Source organism: Ahaetulla prasina, chromosome 11, assembly GCF_028640845.1.
Source record: "Ahaetulla prasina isolate Xishuangbanna chromosome 11, ASM2864084v1, whole genome shotgun sequence".
Taxonomy (NCBI): domain Eukaryota; kingdom Metazoa; phylum Chordata; class Lepidosauria; order Squamata; family Colubridae; genus Ahaetulla; species Ahaetulla prasina.
In genome coordinates this window covers 26,355,601-26,382,255 of record NC_080549.1, presented here as the reverse complement: position 1 = coordinate 26,382,255, position 26,655 = coordinate 26,355,601, and positions in this window count along the sequence as shown.

Here is a 26,655-nt window from a genome sequence, read left to right as displayed (position 1 = left end):
GTTTCTGATTATAGATCAGTTCATGCTAAACAAATTTTATTGCATTCTTTGACAAAGTGGATAAATAGTGGAATAGGGAAATACTGTACACATAGTATACTTGGGCTTCAGTAAGGCATTAGATAAAATAGAACACAAATTTACTTCTTGGTAATTTAGAAACCGTGGTGGCACAGTGGTTAGAATGCAGTATTGTAGGCTAATTCAGCTCACTGCCAGGAGTTCAATCCTCACCAGCTCAAGGTTGATTCAGCCTTTCATCCTTCTGAGGTCATTAAAACGAGGACCCAGATTGTTGGGGGCAATTCGCTGACTCTGTAACCATGTAGAAAGGGCTATAAAGCTCTATTGCTATCACCACCATATGGATTAGTAACTGGCTGACCAACTGCACTCAATGTGTAGTCCTCAAAGTAACTGCATCTACATGGAGGTGGGTATTCAGTGGGGTATTCCAAGGCCCAGTACTCTTCAACATCTTCATAAATGATTTAGATGAAGGAATAGAAACTCATCAAATTTTCAGACAATACCAAGCTGGTGGGAATAGCCATCGCTCCAGAAGATAGGTTCAAGATCCAGAAGGATCTCGACAGACTTGAACATTTGAATCTACAAAATAAAAATCAACACTGAGAAAAGCAAAGTTTCATACTTAAGAAAGAAAAAAACAACTACACAGGTATAGAATAAGTCATACCTGGCTCAATAGTAGTGACTGTGAAAGGGATCTAAAAATCCTAGCAGACAACCAGTTAAATTTGAGCCACCAGTATGTGCTGCATCCACCAAAAAAGCCAACTCGGTTCTAGGGTGCATTAACAGAGAGTTAGAGCCAACTAAAGAGAAATTTCCTGACAGCAAGAACAATTATTTCCAAGCACTTCTATTTCCAGAAGTTGTTGGTGGTTCATCACTGTAGGTTTTCAAGACAGCCATTTGTCCAGAATGGTGTAGGGTCTCCTGCTTGAGCAGGGGCTGGACTAGAAGATCAACGTTCCTTCCGACTCTGTTATTTTGTTCAGATCAAGGGAGATTATAAACCTATAAATGCAACACATTATATTATATGTATTATCAAAGAAAATCACTGCTAAACTAGAACAACAAGTAGCACAATGACTTGCAAAGTCCTATATTTGGGAAGAAAAATATCAAAGGTGGAAGCATAGTTTTGGAGCTCATGCAAAACAGACCTGGGTGTTTGGTTGAATCAGCAACTGAACATGAACCAGGAAGGTGATAAAGCTGGATTAATAACAAATGAAAGGACCGCATGTCTTTTATTGTTCTCTGGAGCTCTTTGGCCAGAAGGTTTGTCTCACCCTATTCAGTCCCACCGGCTCATCCATGCGGTGGTTTTGCTCTCGGCACCTGAGACAGCTGTGGTGCTGGCTGTGTGGTGCAGTTCCCCACTAGCTCACCTGTATTATAAAGCCATAACATATGCAACATCCAGGGCCTTCCAAATGCCTTCACTTATATAACTAACAGAAAGCAAATTAAATCTGCACTACTGTTTTTTTGGGGGAAAATCTTGTTTCCAGGATCATTCGTTCAAGTAATTTAGCATAGCTGAGTTTATCCTATCACAAGACTTCATTGCCATCATCCATCCTCCGTAATTGGCTGCTTCCAAGCAAGGCAGAACACGAATTATACATTTCAGAAAGCAAACAGCTGGAGATGAAGAATATTTGGAAAATGTCATTCGATATGGAAGAAATCCTAGATAATCCCAAGGCCCCTGTTGACTTTATTGATTAAATTATTCTTGGCCCACTCTTTGGCATATGTTCTCTGCCAAATTTGCACATTATTGGAAGTGAGCCAGAAAGAGTGTATGACCGACATGGTTTGAAATGTACAATTGTCAACCTCATGTCCAGGTACTGCAGCAGAACTTCCTCCGGTGAGCAGCCATGGGGAAAAGGAGGGGGGTTGCACTATATATGGCATGAATTGTTGGAAGAGCTGAGAAGACCACCATCGCTGCCCACTCAGCCCCCCAGGAACTCGGTCCATTTGTAGGGTGGCAAGAGAATGCAACCCCTGGCCACCTGCAAGTCTGCAGGCTCAGAGCATGCTCTTCCTCTTCCTTTGCTGAAGCCTGAAGTGAGAGAGGGATGGAGGTGGGGGTGAGGGAGTGTTAGCAAGCTGCAGCTCATGCAGCAATCTGAATGGGGATTGGCTAAAGCAAGAGGAAGCAAGGGGCTGTTTGGGGCATGCAAGGGCTCTCTGTGTAGATTCTCCAAATCATAGTTCTCTCACAGGTGCTTTTTGTCTTCGAAAGGCAAGCAGGTTGTTTTTCTTTTCCTTGAGGAAGAAAAAGAAAAAAAAAACATTTCTCTTCTCATCCAAGAAGCTTCATCAATTCTGAGAGTGGGGGTGGGGAGTGGAGGGATAGGTCAGTACCTATCCTTCCACATAGCTGAGACTGGATAGTGGAGGGATGGAAGGATAGGTTCTAATAGGATGGGGGTGGGTGAGATGGAAGGATTGTATTTCTCTGCAGTCATTTGGTCATTAGCACACTCTCTGGGAGCTCTTGAGGCCCCTTGGGGGTTATCTATGCCCTCAAGGTCACTTGAACCAGGGTGCAATTAGTTCTGGAATTTTCTTGGAAATGCTCAGTAGAGATTAAAACTTGGCAACTCCAGATCTCAACCAGCAAATGCTCTGTCTTACATATTGGAAAAAAGAACCCAAACACTAAGTACATACTTGATGGACATTACCTTACAGATGACCCCCACCCTGTTAAAGACCTTGGAGTTTTCATGTCAAATGATCTAAGTGCCAAAGCCCACTGCAACTACATAGCAAAAAAGGCTCTAAGAGTTGTAAACCTAATCCTGCGTAGCTTCTTTTCCAAAAACACCACACTACTAACCAGAGCATATAAAACATTTGCTAGACCAATTCTAGAATACAGCTCATCTGTTTGGAACCCTCACCACATCTCTGACATCAATACAATTGAGCGAGTCCAGAAATATTTTACAAGAAGAGTTCTCCATTCCTCTGAAAACAACAAAATACCTTATCCCACCAGACTTGAAATCCTAGGCTTAGAAACTTAGAACTCCGTCGCCTTTGACAAGACCTAAGTTTAACTCATAGAATCATCTATTGTAATGTCCTTTCTGTTAAAGACTACTTCAGCTTTAATTGCAACAATACAAGAGCAACCAACAGATTTAAACTTAATGTTAACCGCTTTAATCTAGATTGCAGAAAATATGACTTCTGTAACAGAATCATCAGTGCTTGGAACACTTTACCTGACTCTGTGGTCTCTTCCCATAATCCTAAAAACTTGAACCAAAAACTTTCTACTATTGACCTCACCCCATTCCTAAGAGGACCATAAGGGGCATGCATAAGTGCACAAACGTGCCTACCGTTCCTGTCCTATTGTTTTTCTTTTCTTTTCTTCTTCCTATATATATATATTGATGCTTATACCTCCTAATATTTACTCATATATATGTTTATATACTATATAATCCTTTTTATATGATGTTGTGACAAAATAAATAAATAAAATAAATAAATAAATAGATTCTCAGACATCTAGGTCATGGTTGTCCCAAAGGTACCTTTTCAAGAGGCAAATGGACTTTCTAGTTTTTTCTTTGAAGACATTTCGCTTCTTATCCAAGAAGCTTCTTCAGCTCTGACAGGATAGTGGGGAAGGAAAGGATTATATATTCCTTGCAGGCAGCTGGTCATTTGCATCCTTTTAGAGGGTCGTTGAAGCACCTGGAGGTTTATCTGTGTCCTCAGGGTCTCCTGAGTGGCGCTCCTAGTTCCTGTAGTTTGCAATATTTCCTCTGGAAATCCACTCCTATTCCCACATCATTCAAAGGGTGCTACAAGAGCTGTGTTGTAAAGCAGGGGTCTCCAACCTTGGTAACTTTAAGCCTGGAGGACTTCAACTCCCAGAATGCCCCAGCCAGCTTTGCTGGCTGGGGCTTTCTGGGATTTGAAGTCCGCCAGGCTTAAAGTTGCCAAGGTTGAAGACCTCTCTTGCAAAGTTAGGGTTAGGTTTAGGGTTTATGTAGGATGTTGTAGTCTTCCCCCTCTGTTGAAGGAGAAGTGTTCAATTCTAACATAGATGGGGTTTTTTTTTTAACTTTCTTTCAAACCAACAGTCCTCTCTATCCATCTGCACAGAGGCACAAGGTGGGGGAGAGTCACAGCTAGTCCAGCCCAGGCCTGTGCTGCTAGGTTGGCTTCTTCGCCTCCTCATGGTCTTGTGTGCAACACACACACAGAGAGAGCAGATGTCCTTCAAAAAGCCTCCTCAGGTGACCTCTGGCTAGACATTTGATCTCTATAGTCCCAAACTATTGCCTTATACACTGTAAGCCGCCCTGAGTCTTCGGAGAAGGGCGGGATATAAATGTAAAAAAAAAAAAAAAAACCATAGAGACTCAGCTGACCTCAGCTGCTGACCTTTGCTTGAGTAAACCCTTAAACCTCCTGCAGGTGAGCAAATTCAGTTGCTGATCAGTTTTTTTTCCCTTCTGAGTGCAAAAATTCCTGGATCGAGGTTGGGAAAAGGATTGGCCGATTCAGAGTAACACACCCTTCTTTCACCAGAACAACTAGACACAAGAACAGTTTTTTCTCTGCTAAACAAATAATTCCCTCAGCACTGTCAAACTATTTACTAAATCTACACTACTATTAATCTTCTCATCGTTTCCATCACCAATCTCTTTCCACTTATGACTGTATGACTGTAACTTTTTGTTGCTATCATTAAGGGTTAAATTGCAACCTATGGCCATCATTTGTGTTATAAATGTTGTACCTTTGATGAAGGTTTTTTTTCTTTTTCTTTTATGTACACTGAGAGCATATGCACCAAAACAAATTCCTTGTGTGTCCAATCACATTTGGCCAATAAATTCTATTCTATTCTATTCTGTTTCTGCTTGACTTTAAGATGCTTCATCCAACAAAGGGCTGCTACCAAAGGATGCTTAACATTAAAATGAAATTATTGCTTTACGGAGAAAGCAGTTTTTCATTCTAGAATGTTCAAGCATGAAAATATACTTTTTTGGTAGCTCCTTTTCTCATTAAAGGTGTTTTTAAAGGAAGATAAGAGCTAGTGCAAGTAAAAGAAAGAAAGAAAAAGAAAGAAAGAAAGCTAAGAGAAAGCCAAGAGTGCAAGAAAGCAAAAGAAAGCGGGGGGGGGGGGATACAAAAAAATAGCTTCCAATCTTCTTTACAGCAGTTATAAATTTACCTCTATGGTTACAAACATGCATATCTTCTTTCTATAAACTATCCCGTCTAATCATAAAAACCATAAATTGTAAACTCAATTTTGTTTTGCTTCATGCAAAAAAGTCTACAAGGGGTTTCCTGTCAGCGATGAAAGCAGAGATTGTCATTTTCCTGTTCAAAGAAGTTGATATAGCCATCTTAACAAGTTCCATCACTTTCACCATTCATTCCTCCATTGTGGATAATACCTAATCTTTCCATCTTTGCACATCCAATCATAATCACACTGCAGATATCATGTACTTGCAGTTTCATAACTTTTTCCCCAGCTGTGTGTCCATCAATCCGCAAAGAAAAAAGCCGCTCTGATCTCAATTGTATATTAATCTTTAAAATTCTCTGAATCAGTGTATCTATTTGAATCCAGAATTTTTTAGCTATTTTACATGCCCGTCAAACAAGAAAAAATGTTCCTTCTTATTCTCATGTCGAATATAAATTGACAGTGCCTTTATAAACAATATCTCTGGTGACATATACCAGGAGGAGAACACTATTTTATAAAAAATCTCTTTAAGATTATAACGTAATGTAAATGTCAATCCTTCCGCCCACATATTTTTCCCAATTTTTGATCTGTATGTTATAACCAAACTTTTTAGCCCACTATCATTTGTTTTTCTTCTCTTTCGTATTTGAATAAAAGTTTATGCACCACATTTGAGCAATTACATGCATCATTTCTACACAATTCTATTTCAAATCAATGTTCAAAACCATACATTCCTTTGACTATTTTAAATATTTACAATAATTGTAAATAAAAGAACCACTAACAATTATATCCCCTGGTATCAGTTCTTCTCTTGATTTTATTTTGTATTCCTCTTGACAAAATTCTAGTATCTTATTAGTTAGCCATTCATGTTTGCCTCTTATTTCTTATTTATCAAATACTTCCTGTGCTGAGAGCCACAAAGATTTTCAGACACAACCTGAGTTTATATTGATTCCATGTCCTCAACATAGCACATCTATAAACCAATGATTTTTTAAATCCACATTGACCTCAGGAGCTGCTTTTCAGGGCCTTTATGTTGAAAAGATGAGCTGAGAAAGAGCTGCAGCAGTGGGTTGGCCTTGGGGTTAGGATCGGAATTGGTGTGGGCATTGACGTTGGTGTTGGCGCTAGGGATAGGATTGGTTTTGGGGTTAGGGTTGGGACTGGGATTAGGGTTAGGGTTAGCTTTAGAGTTAGGGTTAGGGTTAGAGTTAGGGTTAGGGTTAGGGTTAGGGTTGGGACTGGGACTAGGGTTAGGGTTAGGGTTGGATTGGGATTGGGATTGGGATTGGGATTAGGGTTAGGGTTAGGGTTAGGGTTAGGGTTAGGGTTGGGGTTGGGGTTAGGGTTAGGGTTAGGGTTAGGATTAGGGTTGGGTTAGGGTTAGGGTTAGGGTTAGGGTTAGGGTTAAGGTTATGGTTACGGTTGGGACTGGAACTGGGTCTAGGGTTAGGGTAAGGGTTAGGGTTGGGACTAGGTTTACAGTTAGGGTTTGAACTGGGACTGGGACTAGGGTTAGGGTTAGGGATTGTATTGGGATTGGAATTGGGGTTGGGTTGGGGTTGGGGTTGGGGTTGGGGTTACGGTTGGGACTGGGATTAGGGTTAGGTTAGGGTTGGGACTGGGACTGGGACCAGGGTTAGGGTAAGGGTTAGGGTTGGGACCAGGTTTACAGTTAGGGTTTGAACTGGGACTGGGACTAGGGTTAGGGTTAGGGTTGGATTGGGATTGGGATTGGGATTGGGATTGGGATTGGGGTTGGGGTTAGGGTTAGGGTTAGGGTTAGGGTTGGGGTTGGGGTTGGGGTTGGGGTTGGGGTTGGGGTTAGGGTTAGGGTTAGGGTTAGGGTTAGGGTTAGGGTTAGGGTTAGGATTAGGGTTGGGTTAGGGTTGGGGTTGGGTTGGGTTAGGTTAGGATTAAGGTTATGGTTATGGTTGGGACTGGAACTGGGTCTAGGGTTAGGGTAAGGGTTAGGGTTGGGACTAGGTTTACAGTTAGGGTTTGAACTGGGACTGGGACTAGGGTTAGGGTTAGGGATTGTATTGGGATTGGAATTGGGGTTGGGTTGGGGTTGGGGTTGGGGTTGGGGTTGGGGTTACGGTTGGGGTTATGGTTAGGGTTGGGTTAGGGTTAGGGTTAGGGTTGGGGTTAGGGTTAGGGTTAGGGTTAGGGTTTGGGTTAGGGTTAGGGTTAGGGTTAGGGTTAGGGTTAGGGTTAGGATTAGGATTAGGGTTGGGTTGGGTTGGGTTAGGTTAGGGTTAAGGTTATGGTTACGGTTGGGACTGGAACTGGGTCTAGGGTTAGGGTAAGGGTTAGGGTTGGGACTAGGTTTACAGTTAGGGTTTGAACTGGGACTGGGACTAGGGTTAGGGTTAGGGATTGTATTGGGATTGGAATTGGGGTTGGGTTGGGGTTGGGGTTGGGGTTGGGGTTACGGTTGGGGTTACGGTTAGGGTTGGGTTAGGGTTAGGGTTGGGGTTGGGGTTGTGATTAGGGTTAGGGTTAACCAATCACCAGCAGGTCAGACACCAGAAAACCAGTAGCCCCCTTTCCTCAAAACTCAGGTCAGGACTGTGCAAAATTGTCTCCAGTGTCCCGGATGGGTACATGTTCCAGCTTTCCTGGTTTAGAGGAAATGCAAATGGCGGCTTGGCACAACATCTGGGTCTTCAAAGCCTCCACCCCAGCTCCGGAGGGCCAGATGCTTTCCAGTAGGAGAAGCAGTCAGATCAACAGTCCTTCTTCTTGGCTGGTGAGAGGAAGAAACCTCCAGCCTGGCAGCTGCCAGCTGGGGAAGGACACACTCTTCAGGTGATTTGTATCTGATTTCCCAATTAGTGAGCCCTGCAAAGATAGGGCTAAAAACCAAGGCTTTAAATCAATCGGGTAGTTGACAGGAGAGAGTTATGTTTCCCATTGGCTTGTTAATGCAGCATTTTCATATAAACCTGACAGGAACATGGCTTTGTATGTCTTTCATTATGGAGGAGGAAGCAATTTGTGGGGCTCTATAAATCACGGGTTGCTTTTTTCCCTCTTCTCCAACTCTATCAGGGTCTTTGGGTAGAAGAGTAAATGGTTGGCGCCACACCAAGTTGGAGACTGTGGCTTTTAAACTTTGTGGATCCACCAGTGCAGTCTGACTTGCTTGCAGGTCATTCCTGCTGTCTCCACCTGCCATAGTTTTCCTTTAATGACGAACCATTGGAAGAAACATGGAATGTGGCCCTTGGCAAAAGGAGGGCTAGGATGGTCTCATCCAGACTAGAGCCGGACCTGGTAACTGGCACCAAACGATGTTTCAATGCAACCCTCAGCCGCACATGGCTCCATGAAGATGTCCTGGGAGGCCCCTGGTGTTCCCATCCTCCTGAGGCTTTAGAGAAAAGAACCCCACTCTCCAAATTGCTTTCAAAGAAGATTTGAGGAAGGGAGCTCCCCCCTGAAAAGCCCTATGGGTCTGAGAGCCTTCCATCCCACTTGCACCACACCTGTACACAAACATTATAATATTTATCTATTGTTTTTTTTCCCCAAAACTTGCCGATGAAGAATTTTCAGAAATACAACTGTCCTTACATAAAAGCTGAAAACATCATCGGTTCAACTGGAAATTCTTAATTAAAAAAAAAAATCCTTCGTCCAAAGCTGGCTGGGAAGGGTCTTGATCAGAACTGGGCTTTCACATGCTATCCCCCAAGCACCCAAATCCATGTGCCATGTGCTAAACCCCTTGAAAATGCAGCCGGAGGTCATTCAAGGTGATGGGCAGCCTCCATGTCATCGGAAGAAAGGTTTAAAACAGTCTTGAGGGAGGTTTCTTTAAAACTTTAGTCAGCCGCTCTTCTTCTTCCCTTCAGGGAACCTTGGTGGAGGAAAAAATCATCCAGCAATCTTTATGGGGGAGAGACCCATCTTGCCTGAAGTCCTCCCAGGACTATCGATCACACTCCTTCCCCAAAAGACCTTTTACCACAAATGCTCTCTTTGGGGTGAGAGAGAAAAGAGAAGAACCAGAGAGGCATCTCTTCTTAAGAGCTTCAAATGCTTACGAAAGCTGATAGAATAAAACAAGAGTTTATTTTCATTCTTAGAGGGAATTTCCCCCAAGATACCTTTGAAATATCTTCATAGAATTACAGGATTGGAACATCACAGAAGGCAAGGATTGGAAGGGTCTCTGAAAATCATCTAGCTCAACCCCCATCCCATGGCAGAATCTGCTATTCTGCATCCCTGACTGATGGCCACCCAGTTGACTCCATTCTGAGCCGCCATTACCATGAGGAACACCTTTCTGCGTGGAACTAAAATCTTCTTCCTTGTATTTAAAGCCCAGGTTTTTGTCTGTCTTCTGAATGATTCTGAACAAGGCTGCCTTGTCTTTGCCTGATTACACACAGAAATGCTTCCAAGAATCCTTCCATTCCTTTTGCCCTCTACACTTGCTATGTTTTGTCATTATCTTTCCTAAAATGCAGACTGGACATAATATTCCAGCTGTTGTTAGTCCAACACAAAATGGAGAAGAATGATAGCTTCTATCATTTTTATACTATATTTTTGTTGATGGAATCTAGGATAGAAATTTTTTTGCAGCTGCCTCATACTCTTGGCTCATGTTCAGTTTCTCATCCTGAGATATTCAAGACTTTTTTACATGGTTTTCATTCACTTATTGATTTTACTTGTCATTGAGGGTTTGAACATAAATTATTATGGTTGGTTGCACAGTCAGCCAGATGTTTAGACTGAATTTGGCATTCGTGTAACTGAGTTTGGCTCTCAGATATTCAGTAAGCTTTTCTTGTATACCAGCTTCAGTGCATCGTCTTCACTGTCCTTCAGATATTCTTCCATTCCTCTTTTTTCTTCTTCAACTGTCTGGAGTCTTTGCAACATTCCACACCCATCCATTTTCCTTGATAAGTAGAGACTGTCAATATTGCTGTGGGGGTGAAGGGCATGATTTATGGTCCTTATTTTTCTGGTCTTCCTATCCAGAAGTTTTGCTTGAGTCCAATCCACTATTCCAGCTGTGCCTAATGACAGAAATTGTCCAGGTGATAATTGCCTTGATGTCTATGGAGATTATTCTCAGTCATCCAGATCAGGGGTCTCCAACCTTGGTCCCTTTAAGGCTTGTGGACTTCAATTCCCAGCTTTGCTGGCTGAGGGACTCTGGGAATTGAAGTCCACAAGTCTTAAAGGGACCAAGGTTGGAGACCCCTGATCTAGATCATGGATGTCCCAAAGATGCTTTTCAAAAAGCAACTGGACTTCCTGGTTTTTCTTTGAAGACGTTTCGCTTCTCATCCAAGAGCTGAAAAAGCACCTTTGGGACAATTGTCTTGATGCTATTTCCTCCACTGAGTTTGGCTTTAAGAGATTCTTCACTCTCTTGACGTATTCACTTCTAACCTTTATCTTGAGTTCAGTGTGTTTGATGTTGTCAGCTTGAAGGATGTCCAGCGGTTTGTAGTGATCATTTTCATCCAGACTCTTGATGCTATTTCCATAAGTCATCTTGATTCTTTCAGTTTTCACTATTTTTCCCCATTTGATGGTGATGGTGGCACATTTGTCCAGTCCAAACTCCATTTTATATTATATATTATATATTATATATTTTATATTATATATTATATATTATATATTATATATTATATATTATAGGACCTGTATACTGCACGAATCAAAAAGAGAGATGTGAAAATATTTACAGATCCCTCACATCCAGGACATAAACTGTTTCAACTCCTACCCTCAAAACGATGCTATAGAGCACTGCACCCCAGAACAACTAGACACAAGAACACTTTTTTCCCAAAGGCCATCACTCTGCTAAACAAATAATTTCCTCAACAATGTCAAACTATTTACTAACTCTACACTACTATTAATCTTCTCATTGTTCCCATCACCAATCTCCTTCCACTTATGACGGCATGACTGTAACTTTGTTGCTGGCAGTCCTTATGATTTATATTGATATATTGACCATCATTTGTATTGTAAGTGTTGTACCTTGATGAATGTATCTTTTCTTTTATGTACGCTGAGAGCATATGCACCAAGACAAATTCCTTGTGTGTCCAATCACACTTGGCCAATAAAAAATTCTATTCTATTCTATTCTATTCTATTCTATTCTATTCTATTCTATTCTATTCTATTCTATTCTTCTATTACAAAATCCTGGCTCTACTCTCATGGGCAGTGCTGAGCTGTGATTCTATTTCAAATGGTGTTTTTTCATACAGCTTCGGAATGTCCTTGTAAAGCAGGGGTGTCAAACTGGCTTTCAGCAAGGCCAGATGCATCACACGCAGGTCATGCCCACCGCAGCTCTGTGAATGAGGGCTACGTTATGTGACAGCAACTTGACGCCATGAGTAAGACACCTGTGTTGTAAATGAAGTGATAGTTTGGCAGATGTTTTGATTATGTTTGATAGCTATGCCTTACTATAGTTATTCGGTATTGCAATCAGAGGAATCAGTGTAATAACAAATGGTTGTGGTGATAGTGAATCTTTCTGAAAGTTTTATCATTTGAAATTAACCAAAGAAAACCAAGATGGCGGCACACAATAAGCTTCTGCTATTATCCTCTCCTGTCTATCAACATTGACCAATGTTTGTGGGCGATGATGATGGTGGTGAGGATGAGGAGGATGACATACACAACGGTGTGAAATCACTGCTTCCAGTTCTTTAGTTGTGCTGGCCTTCATACGCATTGTTTTTTCCGAGAACTCAGGATGTTGTAATGTATCAGCATACTGTATTATTATTAGATTTTTATCCTACTTTTTTAAAAATATGTCTGCTGCCTTGAGTTATATTTATAAAAAGTGGATATTTTTACATAATTCTGCTGTCTGCTGTTTTATGCACAACAACCACGCTGTGTGGAGGGTTGAGCTGAGAGAGAGGGATTGACTCAACATCTCTCCCATGGCTTTCATGCCTGAGGTGCAACTAGAACTCCCAGTTTCCTGGTGATTGGCCCAAAGTCACCCAGCTGGCTTTTATGCCCAAGGCTGGACTAGAATTCACTGGTTCCTGATTTCTGGACCAGCCCATGGACACTGCACCAAAGTGACTTTCATAGAATAGAGAAAAGACTAGAGGAGCCACCTGATCATTCCACTTTGATGTGGAGCTATGGACAAGTTTTCTCCAAGTACAATTTTCAGCCATCTCTGTATCCAATTAATTTATCCCATTTTGGCAGCTTGTTAATCAACCCTGCATGGGATACTTTGTCAAATGTTTTGCTCTGTCTCCTGCATTCCCATAATCTAATTAACGGATCAAAAATAGATGAGGTTAGTCTGGCATGATTTGTTCTTGACAAATATATTCTGACTTCTAGTAATTAGCAAATTGCTTTCAATATGACGGACTGTCTTTCTAGCTGTTGATGTCAGGTCATACTGGTTTATGGTTTGGTGGATATTTTTTAACTTCTTGGTAGATATTGTCAGATCAAAATCTGCTCTCCTTTAGACCTCAGCAGTTCCTCTGTTCCAAGAAAAAGATCCAGAGAGCTGAAAGGAACCAACAAGGTCTACAAGTCTAGATTTTTTTTGTGTGGGGGGGGTGGTACTGCCTTAAACCCTCCCTGACTAATAGCTGCCTGGTTTCAATGCAGGAGCAAAGAGTGGCAATGGTAAAACCACTCTGTCATTCGTTCAGAATCTGCCTTCCTTGTAACTTAAATTAGTCTGTGTTTTGCATTCTTGGACAAGATAAAAGATCTTGACCTTTCTTTGTCTTTTCTCAAGGTTAACAAATCTTCTATACTGTCCTAACAGAATTTTTCTTCATTCCCAAATCCTCCTCTTGGAGCAATTTCCCAAATCTTTCCCAAGGTGTGGTTCCCATTATAGAATTAAGGTACAGTGGTGATTAAAGAGTCAGGAAATATTCTAGTCCTGGCTTAGGCATAAAGTATTAGCACAAGTATTCACCAGCTCTTTATCCAGCTCTTCATTAGAGGAACTAGTAGAAGAACCTGGCTGAGATTTTGGAAAGAGTGCAGAGAAGAGCAACCAAGACGATTAGGAGTCTGGAGGCTGAAATATATGAAAAACGGTTGCAGGAGTTGGTTATGGCTAGTTTAGTGAAAACAAGGATTAGAACTGACATGATGGCAGTCTTCCAGTATTTGAAGGGCCATCACAGAGAAGAACGGGTCAATCTATTTTTCAAAACACCTAAAGAGAAGGCAAAAAGCAACGAATGGAAACTACTCAGGGAGAAAAGCAACCTGGAACTAAGGAGAAATTTCCTAACAGTGGAAACAATTAACCAGTGGAATGCCTAGCGTCCTACCATTGATAATTTTATTTGGTGTAGTAGCCTGATATAGTTATCTTCTTTTATTATTGTGCATCTTGCTGTTAAATATATTCCCAAATATTTAACCTTCTTAACTATCTGAAGATCTGTCTTTTTTGTCAGTTCTTTTTTTTTTTGTTTTGTTTATCTGTAAGGTTTTTGACTATTATTTTGGTTTTTCCTTTATTTATTTTCAATCCTGCTACTTTCCCGTACTCTTCTGTTCTTTTCATTAATTTGGGGCCAGTTTCCAATGGTTCTTCTAGGATAAATATCAAATCGTCCACAAATGCTTGTAGTTTATATTTTTCCTTTTTTCCCCCATACCTTTTATTTCTGGATCTTGTCTAATATTCCTGTTTAGTACTTCCAGTGTTAATATAAATAGTAAAGGGCTTTGTTCTTGATCCAGCAAGCTATCCCCTCCCCCACAATCATGAAATAATTGAGCAATTCAAACATTATGATTATATCACAAATGTTTTGGGTGAAGATGGTGCTGTGGATGTAGCCTATCTTGATTTTAGCAAAGCGTTTGATACAGTTCCACATAATGAACTCATAACGAAGTTGTACAGGCTAGGACTGAACCACTGGGTGGCTCAGTGGGTAGGACGTTGGCTCAGGAAAGGGTCCCAGTGTGTGACGGTTAATGGGGCACTGTCTGAACAGAGACCAGTGTACCACAAGGCTCAATCCCTAATCCTGTTCTGTTCAATGTGTTTGTGAGTGATATAAGAGAAGGAGTGCTAGGTAAGGTTTGTCTTTTTGCTGATGACACAAAGGTGTGTAATAGAGTTGACGTTCCTGGGAGTATTTGTAACACGGAAAAAGATTTGGCATTGCTGGAAAATTGGTCAATGCTGAAGTCCATGGACAGTATACAATGTCCACAGCATTTTGCTGGTCCATTAATTTAGTCGCATTGTCAAAGAATGCAATAAGGTTTGTCTGGCATAATCTGTTTTTGACAAGCTCATGTTGGCTTCTGGTAATAGCTTTGTTGTTTCTAGGTGTTTGCAGTTTTCTATGTTTCTAATGAAAGTAAAGGTGTTGCAGCTTGGGGAAATGCAAATGTGCTTACAATAATTTTTGACTGTTTCTCTTCCCCTTTCCCCCCCATTCTGAAATAGACTCCACAAGCCAGCAGCTCCCTTCCCCTCCTCCTTGTGAAAATGAAGTGGGCTAGAATCAAAAGGAATTGCTCTCTGGCTTTTCATTGGTTGCCATTCAAATTCAATGTCAGATGAGGCTTCCTTTGATTTCCTACCCATCAGATAATCAGCCCAGCATCTGGGAACGATGCTATCTTTCTGCCGAACAATGGCAGGCGTGACTCATGCCAGGCCAGGAACAATGTGACCGGCATGAGATGCTGAGCTGACATCACTCTTGTTCCTTCAGCTCCTGTTCAAGTTCCTTCCTCATCGTCCAGTGAAACAAAGGCAAGATTGCGTCCTTGGCACGCGGCAAGCAAGCTCATCCTTGCTGTGAACCTTTGGGCCACCCGCCAAGGCTCACGTGCTGAGATTTGTGCACACCCAGGCATTCCCTTGAACCACCCCCCCTCCTTCAAACCAGATGAGAGAATAGCCCTAGTTGTTTTCTTGGCCAAAAGAGCTTTGACTTTCCATCCATAGATCATTTAAACAACACTGGGATACCACTTGAAGGAATCATTCTAATTTCTTAAACACAGTTTGAGGAAAAAATACTGGGCCCCATTCAACAAAATGTAATTCAGTCCTATACTTAGGCAAGAAAAAACAAATGTACAAATGTAAAATAGGGGCACCTGCCTGAAAAGCAGTAACTGTTGACCTAGGACAGGGGTCTGCAAACTTGGCTCTTTTAAGACTTGTGGACTTCAATTCCCAGAGTTCCATTTGCTGGCTGAGGAACTCTGGGAGTTGAAGTCCACAAGTCTTAAAAGAGCCAAGTTTGCAGACCCCTGACCTAAGAAACTAGAAGCCGTAGTGGACAACCACTTAAATATGATCCAATGATGTTCTACAGCTGCCAAAAAAGCCAATGCTATAGTTTGAAGAGCATGTGGTGAGACCACACTTGGAATAATGCATCCAGTTTTTCCCACCTGCATAAAAAAAAAGAATATTGGACAGTGGAGTTTATCAGAGTTGGCATTTGTTCTGTCACCTGCTGAATCCATGCTCCAGGCAGGCAAGTCAATAGGAACAATTAAGCACCTATTTATTTCTGGGCTCGCCGTAGTAGGATCTGTCATGAAATGTCTTTTTATCTCCCTGTAGAAAGATGAAGACAACAGAAGGACTGCTTAACCATGTACACGCATTTCACTTCTGATTTTAAGGTACCAGCATACAAAGCTATTTATTTTTGTCTTAGTTTAGCTCAGTCTCCACTGCTGGACTAGAAAATGTTTGTCCACTGCCAACTCTTTTTTTTTTTTTTTTATTCAAAAAGTTTTACAAAATTTTTTTTCCCCTTTCCCCCCCTCCTCTCCCCTCCCTTCACAACCCCACTTCCCCCCCCCCCCGACTTCCCGGAACGGGCACAAGGTATAGTTAAAAATAAAACAAACATATGCTAAAAAATTTTCATCCCAACTTAATTATACCCCTACAATCATCAATTCCTAACTTCCCCAAAAGCAATCAAAATAATACATCATAATCATTCAAAACAGTCTGATAACTCTTAGTCTGATATCTACGTTGAATATAGTCAATCCATTTTTCCATTCCTTTAAGTATCTTTCTTGTATTGTCTTTCAAAAGGCTGATATCTTCGCCATCTCAGCCAAATTGGCAACTTTCAATATCCATTCTTCTATTGTTGGTACTTCTTTTTCTTCCAATATTGTCCTATTAGTAATCTTGCTGCAGTTATTAGATTTAAAATCAATTTAGTCTCAATTACTGTACAATCCGTAATAATTCCCAACAAGAAAAATTGCAGGAACTTTATCTTCTTTTCAAAACATTTTGTAAAATCCACCAAATTTTTATCCAAAAGGCCTTTATGTCCTTACAAGTCCACCAAATGTGAAAATATGTAGTGTCATCACAATTACATCTCCAACATTTTGCTTGCATATCTGGATACATACGATAATTTTTAGGATCTAGATGCCATCTATAAAACATTTTATAAAAATTTTCCTCAGATTCTGTGCCTCGTGAATTTAACATTTCTAACCCAAATTTTTCCCAAGTTTCCAATAATATTGGCTCCTGAAAATTTTGTGCCCACTTTATCATACAGTCCTTTACCAAGTCCCTTTCAGAATCTATTTCAAGTAACACATTATACAATCTCTTTATATGCTCCTGAGACTGATTTCTAATTTGCTTTACCAAATTTCCCTCGTTCTGCTCTATACCAATTTTCTGATCTCCTTCCATCTAGCACGTAGTTGCTCATATTGAAACCAAGTATAATTTTTCCCTTCCTCTCTTAATACTTGCAGAGATTTTAACTGCAAATTACCTCTTTCAGTATACAAAAGATCTTTATATGTAATCATTTCCTGATTCTGTTCTATGTTTATATTTTCTATTGTATGTCTAGGACTTGCCCATATAGGAACCTTATAATTTAGTTTATAAGAGTATTTTTCCCAAACACGCAGAAGGGCATTTCTTAGCACATGATTTTTAAAGGCCTTATCCACTTTTTTGTCATAAATTAAATATGCATGCCATCCATATAGCAAATCATAACCTTCTATATTCAAAATTCTGTCCTCTGTTAAATTAAACCAATCACTTATTGCAGAGAGAGCAGCTGCTTCATAATATAATTTAAAATTAGGCCTTTTAAACCTCCCTTTCCGAGAATCTTGAATTATTTTCATTTTAACCCTAGCTTTTTACCTTCCCATATAAATTTGTTAATTCCTTCTGCCATTCCTCAAGATTCTTATCTTTCTTAATTATTGGTATCATCTGAAAGAGGAATAAAAATCTAGGTAAAACATTCATTTTAATAGCAGCAATTCTCCCAGCAAAGATAATTGCAATTTTTCCAAACAATCAACTCCTTCTGAACTTTTGCCATAAAACCTCATAGTTATTCTTATACAATTTCACATTTGATGATGTAATATAAACCCTAAGTACTTAACCTTCTTTACAATTTCAAATCCTGTTATTTCCTCTAGTTTTTCTTTCTGTTGTCTGGCCATATTTTTTATTATCACTTTTGTCTTTTTCTGATTTACCTTAAACCCTGAAACATTCCCATATTGATCAATTATTTCCAACAAAGATTTACTAGAATTTATAGGGTTTGTTAAAGTAATCACCAAATCATCTGCAAAAGCTCTTAACTTATATTCATATTGTCTAACTCTAATTCCCTCTATCTCCTTTACTTCTCGTATTTTATCCAATAATGGTTCTAGAGTTAAAATAAACAATAATGGTGATAAAGGACATCCCTGTCTTGTTCCTTTCGCAATCTTAAAAGGTTCTGTTAAGCTACCATTGATTATAATCTGTGCTGTTTGCTCTCCATAAATTGCCCTAATTATTCTTAAAAAACCATCTCCAAATTGCATCTTTTCTATTAATTTAAATAAAAAATCCCAATGCAATCGATCAAAAGCTTTCTCTGCATCGAGAAAAATAAATGCTGCTGGAATAAAATTTTTCTTTTCTAAGTACTCCAGTAAATTAACAATCTGCCTAACATTATTCCTCATCTGTCTCCCTTTTATAAATCCAGATTGATCATTATGAATTCTTCGCTGCAGAATCAACATTAATCTATTAGCTATTATTTTAACAAAATCTTATAATCATTATTTAAAAGTGAGATTGGCCTATAATTCCCAGGTTTAGAACAATCCTGTTCCTCTTTGGTATCAATGAAATAAAAGAGGTTCTCCATGAGGGGGGAATTCCCCCTCCTAGTTGTATCTGATTAAATAATTCCTTAAGTGGATCTAACATCTCCTCCTGTAAATTCCTATAATAACTAACTGTGAGCCCATCCGTACCAGGAGTTTTCCCATTTTAATTGTTTATTTACCAAAATAATTTCTTCAGAGGTTATAGGCCGATTCAGTTCATCCGTTTGTTCTAAAGTTAAATTTTTAACCTTATATTCCTTCAAATAATTATCAATATCCCTATTCAATATATTATCTTTAAGATATAAATTTGTATAATATTCTAAAAAAGCTTTTTTAATTTTATCCTGTTGATATCTCTCTTTACCTTTGTATTCTATTTTTTCTATAGTACGTTGTTTTTGTCTTTTCCTTAAAGTGTATGCTAACCACCTACCAGGTCTATTTGCATTACAAAAGTATTATGTTTGGCATATTGTATATTTGTTGCCACCTGATCAGCCATTATCATATTAAATTGATTCTGTAGTAACTTTATTGCATCTTTAAGTTTTTGATCATGTGGATTATGTATTAATAATTGTTGTTTCTTATAAATTTCCTCTTCTAAATACCTACGCTGTCTTTGTTGCTTATTTCTCTGTCTATTATTAAGATATATTAATACACCTCTCATAAAAGCTTTACTGGCGTCCCAAACCATTTCTATCGATGTTTCATTATTCAAATTATAATCAAAAAATTCTTTCATCTGCTTTTTACATTGATTTACATTATCCTGATATCTAAACAAATTTTCATTTAATCTCCAAGTTCTTCTACCCTCTTTTCCATATTGCAATTCCATCCAAACAGGACTATGATCAGACAAACATCTTGGAAATATCTTAGTTTTCTTCACCCTAAAAAGCAAATCATTAGAAATTAAAATAAAATCAATACGTGAGAAGGATTGATGCCTATCAGAGAAAAAAGTATAGTCTCTTTCCTCCAAATTCTGCAGTCTCCATACATCTCTTAACTCAAAATCTTCTATCATATCAAAAAAGGATTTAGGCAGCTTTGCATGTGCAGGTATCTTCTTGGAAGAAATTCTCTTGTCCTTTCGTGTATCTATTACTCCATTCCAATCTCCCAATATAATGCACGATTTATAATCCCATAGAATCAACTTATCATATAACATTCTATAAAATTTTTCTTGTTGCTGATTGGGTGCATATATACCAAACAAGAGAGTCCTTTTTGTTTCTATTGTAAGTTCAATAGCAATATATCTTCCGTGAATATCTGCCTCTATTAACTTGGCTGGTATATCTTTTCTCAAATAAACCACTATGCCATGTTTTTTCTCCAAAGCTGAAGCAACAAAATGTTTACCTAACTTTGAGTTTATTAAGTACTTTTGATCTGATAATTTAATATGCGTTTCTTGTAAGCAAATAACATCATTTTTAAATTGTTTCAAATAATGAAATATTTTTCTTCTCTTCTGAGCTGAATTCAAACCATTGACATTCCAAGTCAAGATTTTATTTGCCATTACTGGGCTGCTGAAGCTTTTGAGCAATCAACTGAAGATCGTCCTCCCGTATCTTTGGCCGTGCTCCTCCCACCGCTTCTGTAGCAGAATCCTGAACTTTACTTTGAGTTTGTTGCTCCTTTTCTTTACGCTTAAGGGCTCCCCTCGTCAGTCTTTGTTCTTGTGGTTGTTCCTCAGATGGTAACATCACTGGAATCACCTCAGCTTCCACACCCATTTGAGTCTCTTGAATTCTTTTTTCTATTATTTCTATTTCAAGTTTCAGCACTGTAGAAAGAAAATCTTTGGCCTTAAGCACTGTGTCAATACGATATCTCCTTCCTTGATAATACACTGTCAAACCAACTGGAACCTCCCATCTAAATTGAATCTGGTATTTCTTAAGTTCTTGTGTAAAAAATGTAAAGTCCTTTCTATCCCTTAACATCTTGGGAGGAATCTCTTTCAAAACCTTGAACTCCTGTTCTCCTATTTTCAAGTTTTTCTGAAAAGCAACTTGCAAAATTTGATTCCTCACTGTTCTTTTCAAAAAATAAACCACAATGTCTCTAGGAAGTTTCTTTTGCCTAGCAATCCAAGAATTAACTCTATAAATTTTGTCAATTTGATAAGCAACCTCTTGTGGATCAAGTTCAATAAATTCAGCCAGAGCTTCTGATAAAAAATTTTTTAAATCTTCCCCTTTCTCCTCATTCAAGCCCCTAATTCTCAGAGCTCCTTCCATCATTCTATACTGCATCACCACCACTTGATCTTCATTTTTGTCCAATTTGATTTGCATTCCCCCCATTCTATTTTCTATTGTTGATTTGACTGAACAATTTCTTGCACCTCCTCCTCCACCACCTCCAGTCTTTTTGCCAAACCTTGAAAAGCCATCAAGATATCTTCTCTTATTTTTTTATTATTGTCTTTTATTTCTTCTCTTATTTTCTCATTATTATCCATAATCTCCTTAAACCTTTCTTCAGACACTTTCCCTTGCTCTTTAATCAGATCTTCTAAAGCTGGTTCAGAACCCCTTCTACCCCCAGTCTTAGGTGGTTTAGTAGCCATTTCAGTTTTTAAAATTCACAAAATATAAGTCTAGAAACTTCTTTTCCCTTTAAGTATAGGAGAGCTCAGTTCACTTCATTAAAATCCACACATAACATTTCTTATCTTCTTAGTTACACAGACTGTTTGAAATTCCATTCGTCACTTTCACTCCCTTCAGGCGCCATCTTTAAGAGTCAATTAAAACAAAGAAAAAAGTTTCTTTTTAAAAGGTAGAAGTCAGGAAATCAAAAATACTTGCAATCCAGTAATTGTTCGCCGCACTCATTCCGTCTGCTTAAAGAGATCCATAAAGATAAGACAATTAGCAGAGATGGACACTTTCTTCTTTTCCTGCTTTTGCAGGCACGCACTGAAGTCGGAGCATGGCAGGAATATTTATGGGACCGTCGACCCTTCAGGGCTCTGCTTAATTAAAAACAAAGCCCCTGGGGAGGTCTACCAACACTTCCCTGCAGCTCTTATCTTTTCCCTTTCATCCAGGGAAAGAGATTAAAGCCGGCTTTTCCTGGCTTTTACGATGTTCAGTACGGAGCCCCATAATTAGGAGCTCAGCGAAGAGGTGGCGCCACCGGAAGCTCCAACTCTTATCAGTTCTCTCTTCTTGCTCATGCAGGGAGCTCACTAACTGATGATGACTCCTGAAATTATTCTGAAAGCAAGAAAGAGCCTTTCACAGCCTTTTGCTGGCAATTTTATTCTTTTGTCCCCATGGATTTGCTCCCACTTAATACTGGAATATGGCATCCAGTTATGGTCATCATGATAAAAAAAGGAGTTGAGAGTCTCAAAAGGGTTCAGAGAAGAGCAACAAAGATGATTCGGGGACTGGAGGCTAAAACATATGAAGAATGATTGCAGGAACTGGGATTGTCTAGTCTAACAAAGAAAGGACTAGGAGTGACATGATAATAATCTTCAAAGAAGGGAAGAAGATTTATTTATTTATTTATTAATAAATAAATAAAGAAGGGATCAACCTATTCTCCAAAGCACCTGAGGGCAAGACAAGAAGGAACAGGTGGAAACAGAGATCCCACCTAAAATTAAGGAAAAAATTCCTGTCAGTGAGAACAATTAACCAGTGGAACGGCTTGCCTTTAGAAGTTGTGGATGCTCCATAGGGGGAGGTTGGACAGCCATTTGTCCAGAGTTGTATGGGGTCTCCTGGTGATCAGGAAGTTAGACTAGAAGATCTCCAAGACCCTTCCAGCTCTGTTATTCTGTATTCTTCCCCACAGCTCCCATTTCCTTCCGCTGCTCAACTCTTTGCTTGGTCAGAATTCACAAGCTGAGAAAAGGCTGCCTCATATTCCTCCTATCATGCTTGCTTACTGGGCAAGCAGCAGATATTGACATTGTAGTCAGAAGTATTTTGAAATTATCATTTCAACCCCCATCAGTTGAGCACAGCAAACTTCAGGATGTTCAACTCTTTGGTCACCCTCTTGTCTCTTCCTTCTGTTGAACTGCACTATTAAACTCTTCACTGATTGAGCAAATTGCACTTCTTATGTCTTCCATAAATTCACATTCTGGAAAATGAATTAGAGAATAACAGAGGGGTTGAATTGTCCCTTCAGAAGCTAGCTGTGGATTCCAGTTGGAAGGGAAGGAGGGAGGGAGGGGGAGGGAAGGAAAAAGGACAGAGTTCTTTGTTTACAGGAAGCTCCATAAACCCTGCAACAAAATATTCTCCATCCTTAATCCTCATTTGACCAGGATGGTATTCTCAGCTAGGTCAGCCACAGTTGTGTCAGACGTCTCCTGCCTTGAGACCTGGCAGTTGCTTAGAAGACATCCAAGGTATCTTCCCTCTTTGTTATTGTGTAACTTCTGTAACCTTCAAAGTCTCTTTGAATCCAATGATCTATCTTAGTATTTTCCAAAGGAAAGGAACGTTGCACTGATTTGCTAGGTATTCCTGGATGAGTTTAAAAGCTCCCAATGTACTTTTGAATATACCTTATTTCTGAGCTATTATCAACAGGGAGGAGGGAATTACCGGAAGCCTCCTTGGGAGAGGCATTCTCCTTCCAGAGATCCCAGGTCAAAAGGTCCTGCCTATACAGCTGGTGGGTCTTGTGGTTCTTCTGCCAGGGCTTCCCTGCCCAGATCCAGGAAAAAGAGAAAGGAAGGGGCTTTAGTTCTTCCTGCACAAAGCCCAGAATTAAAGAACAGAACAAACTTTGTGCCAAGCGGAAACAAGCGCTGCAGGTTTGCATGCGAGAAGGGCTATATTAGGAATTCTCTGTCTCCTTCAGGCCCAATGCTCTGTGCAAGACCTCCGTGGTTCAGCCAGCCTATCCAAATCACCAAGCAGCCAAACCCACCTTCCTAGCGACTTTGGTGGAAGCCTGATCCCTGCTAATTATGCTATTGAATAAATGGGATTACATGGAGAAAGGCATTAGGGAAAAACAAAACCCGAATGCCATTTATTCCAGCCTCCAGTGCAGGGCTATGGGTCAGATGCTTTAGGGGGCACTATTGTTCCATCTGAAAACTGGGGCTGGTCCTAGAGGAAGAGGGCAGGGAGGCCAGCAAAGGACTTCATCCTGCCCTCCTTCATTTCTCCCTGGTGAGCTTCCAGCAGGAGTTCAGTTCCGGAGATATTCCTGATTCCAGATCCTCCTTCCTGGTGCTGTCTTGCCTCATTCCTTTGTTCCTCAGTTCTGAGCCTCCTCTCACATTACCCCTTCTGCCTCCCCACCTTTTCCTCCTGCTGCTAGCTGTACCTCTTCATTTCTAAATCAGTCAAGGCCTTGCCGGAGCAAGGGGGCAGCAGCCAGGCCTTCCTGGGCAAGGGCAAGCTCCTGAGCCCTGTTGTCAGCTGCCCCAATTTGGTCAATTAACAAAGAAAGACTCCCGGACTCATAGCTAGAGAAAGCGTAATTTACTAAAGCCAAGTGCTTACAGTGTAGCAAAACTGAATCTGGCGTTTCTTATAGTTAACATTCATCTTTGGGTCCCCTTCCCCTCCCCACATGGTTATCTGTAAGTGTCCAGCATTCAAACTAGTTATTTAAACTAATTATTTGATGGGCTGCCACAGAGAAGACGGGTCAAATTATTCTCCAAAGCACCGGAGGGCAGGACAATGGTTGGAAACTAATCAAAGAGAGAAAGCAACCTGGAATTAAGGAGAAATTTCCTAACAGCGAGGACAATTAATCAATGAAACAGCTGGCCTTTGGAAATCGTGGGCATTCCAACACTGGATGTTTTTAAGAAGAGTCTAGACCAGGGGTGTCAAACTCAAGATCCACGGGGTGCTTAAATCTGGCCCATGAGGCCGGCCGGGAAATGTCAAAGGACCTGTTAAGTTTGGGCAATGAAGAGGCAGGAGACGGTGCAAGTGACAACAGCTCTTTAGTTTATTGTGATCCCAGCAAAAACCAACAGGCAAAACCCCTCTTTAAATAGTAATTTGGCTGAGGCACCAGCCAATCAGCAACGTGCATTTTCCCGCCTAAATTTCCCTCCTGAAATTCAAATACATTACAGGACCAAACTGCAGTGCCTCTGCCAAACAAAATGGGCCAAGGGGCTACATGCGCCCCTCCCCATGCGGCCCATTTTCGCCCTCCGGCAGCTCTCTGCTGGCTAAAAAACGGGCAGCGTGGAGGCCTCGCGTGGCCTCTGCAGGGCCCATATTTGGCCAGCAGAGTGCTGCTGGAGGCTCGGGAGTACTATGGAGAGAAGGGAAAAAGCGCACCTTGAGCCTGTGTCAAATGCCCACCGTGACACCATGGTGGCGCCGCTGAAGGCTACCTCGGTGAAATGCTCTCTAATGGATTCTTTATTTTTAATTATTCTCTGCGACTCACTATGGATTTCTTACTCACAAGAACATTTGCTAAGAATTAAGCAACATTTCTTTAAGGAGCACCTTTCTGTGATCTCACACATCCCCGTCTTTACAAACGTGGAGGAGATTCTAACACAGGAAGAAGCAATTTCCCCAGAACTATGGATTACCAAGAAAACCAAATGGCGGAAACGGAGATGAGGTAAAAGGGCAGGAATTTTTTATTCAAGCTAAGAAATAGGAGAAATGGAACTGCTCTGCCTTCGATCTTCCTGACAAATTTACCTTTCAGTTGCTATCAACATGGATGAAATACTCCTTTTAAACAGATGCATCTCTGATTTTCACAGCTCAGCTGCCCTATGCTTTATTGAAACCTGGTTACATGATGATATTGGTGACAACAGCATGCAAATTCCAGGGTTTCAGATACATAGAGCAGACAGATTTGCAGAATCATCAGGTAAAAAGAAGGGAGGAGGCTTCTGCTTATATATCAACAGCAGCTGATCTCAGAATATAACTATAATATATAAATTCTGTGATGAAAACTTAGAGTCTTTACTTATCAACTGTAAACCATTTTACTGTCCACGTGAGTTCTCCTCATTTCTACTAATTGCTGTTTATGTCTCCCCTAGTTGAATGCAACTACGTGTTTACTGGACCCGTGCCCTTCCTGGTTAGTACTGGCTGCTCAGGAAGTGAAACGAGGCTGGCTCCAGGGGATTATAAATGCTTCTTTGGTTGAAGGGGCTTTCCCAACCGCCTTGAAGGAGGCGGTGGTGAGACCTCTCCTGAAGAAGCCTTCCCTGGACCCAGCTATTTTGGGTAATTATCGTCCAGTCTCCAACCTTCGCTTTTTAGCGAAGGTTGTAGAGAGTGTGGTTGCATGGCAACTTCCCCGGCACCTGGAGGAAGCTGTCTATCTAGACCCGTTCCAGTCTGGCTTCCGACCCGGTTACAGCACGGAGACGGCTTTGGTCGCGTTGGTGGATGACCTCTGGAGGGCCAGGGCCAGGGACTGTTCCTCTGCCTTGGTCCTATTAGACCTCTCAGCGGCTTTTGATACCATCGACCATGTATCTTGCTGCACCGGTTGGGGGGTTTGGGAGTGGGAGGCACCATTTATCGGTGGTTCTCCTCCTATCTCTCCGACCGGTTGCAGACAGTGTTGACAGGGGGGCAGAGATTGGCCCTGAGGCGCCTCACTTGTGGGGTGCCGCAGGGGTCGATTCTCTCGCCTCTCCTGTTCAACATCTATATGAAGCCGTTGGGTGAGGTCATCAGTGGTTTCGGGGTGAGTTACCATCTGTACGCTGATGATACGCAGCTGTACTTTCCACCCCGGACCACCCCAACGAAACTGTCGAAGTGCTGTCCCGGTGTCTGGAAGCCGTACGGGTCTGGATGGGGAGAAACAGACTCAAGCTCAATCCCTCCAAGACGGAGTGGCTGTGGATGCTGGCACCCGGTACAGCCAGCTGCAACCGCAGCTAGCTGTCGGGGGCGAGTTATTGGCCCCAATAGAAAGGGTGAGCAACTTAGGCGTCCTCCTGGATGGGCGGCTGTCATTTGACAATCATTTGGCGGCCGACTCCAGGAGGGCTTTTCACCAAGTACGCTTGGTTCGCCAGTTGCGCCCCTTCCTTGACCAGGATGCCTTATGCATGGTCACTCAAGCTCTTGTCACTTCCCGTTTGGATTATTGCAATGCTCTCTACATGGGGCTGCCCTTGAAGTGCACCCGGAGGC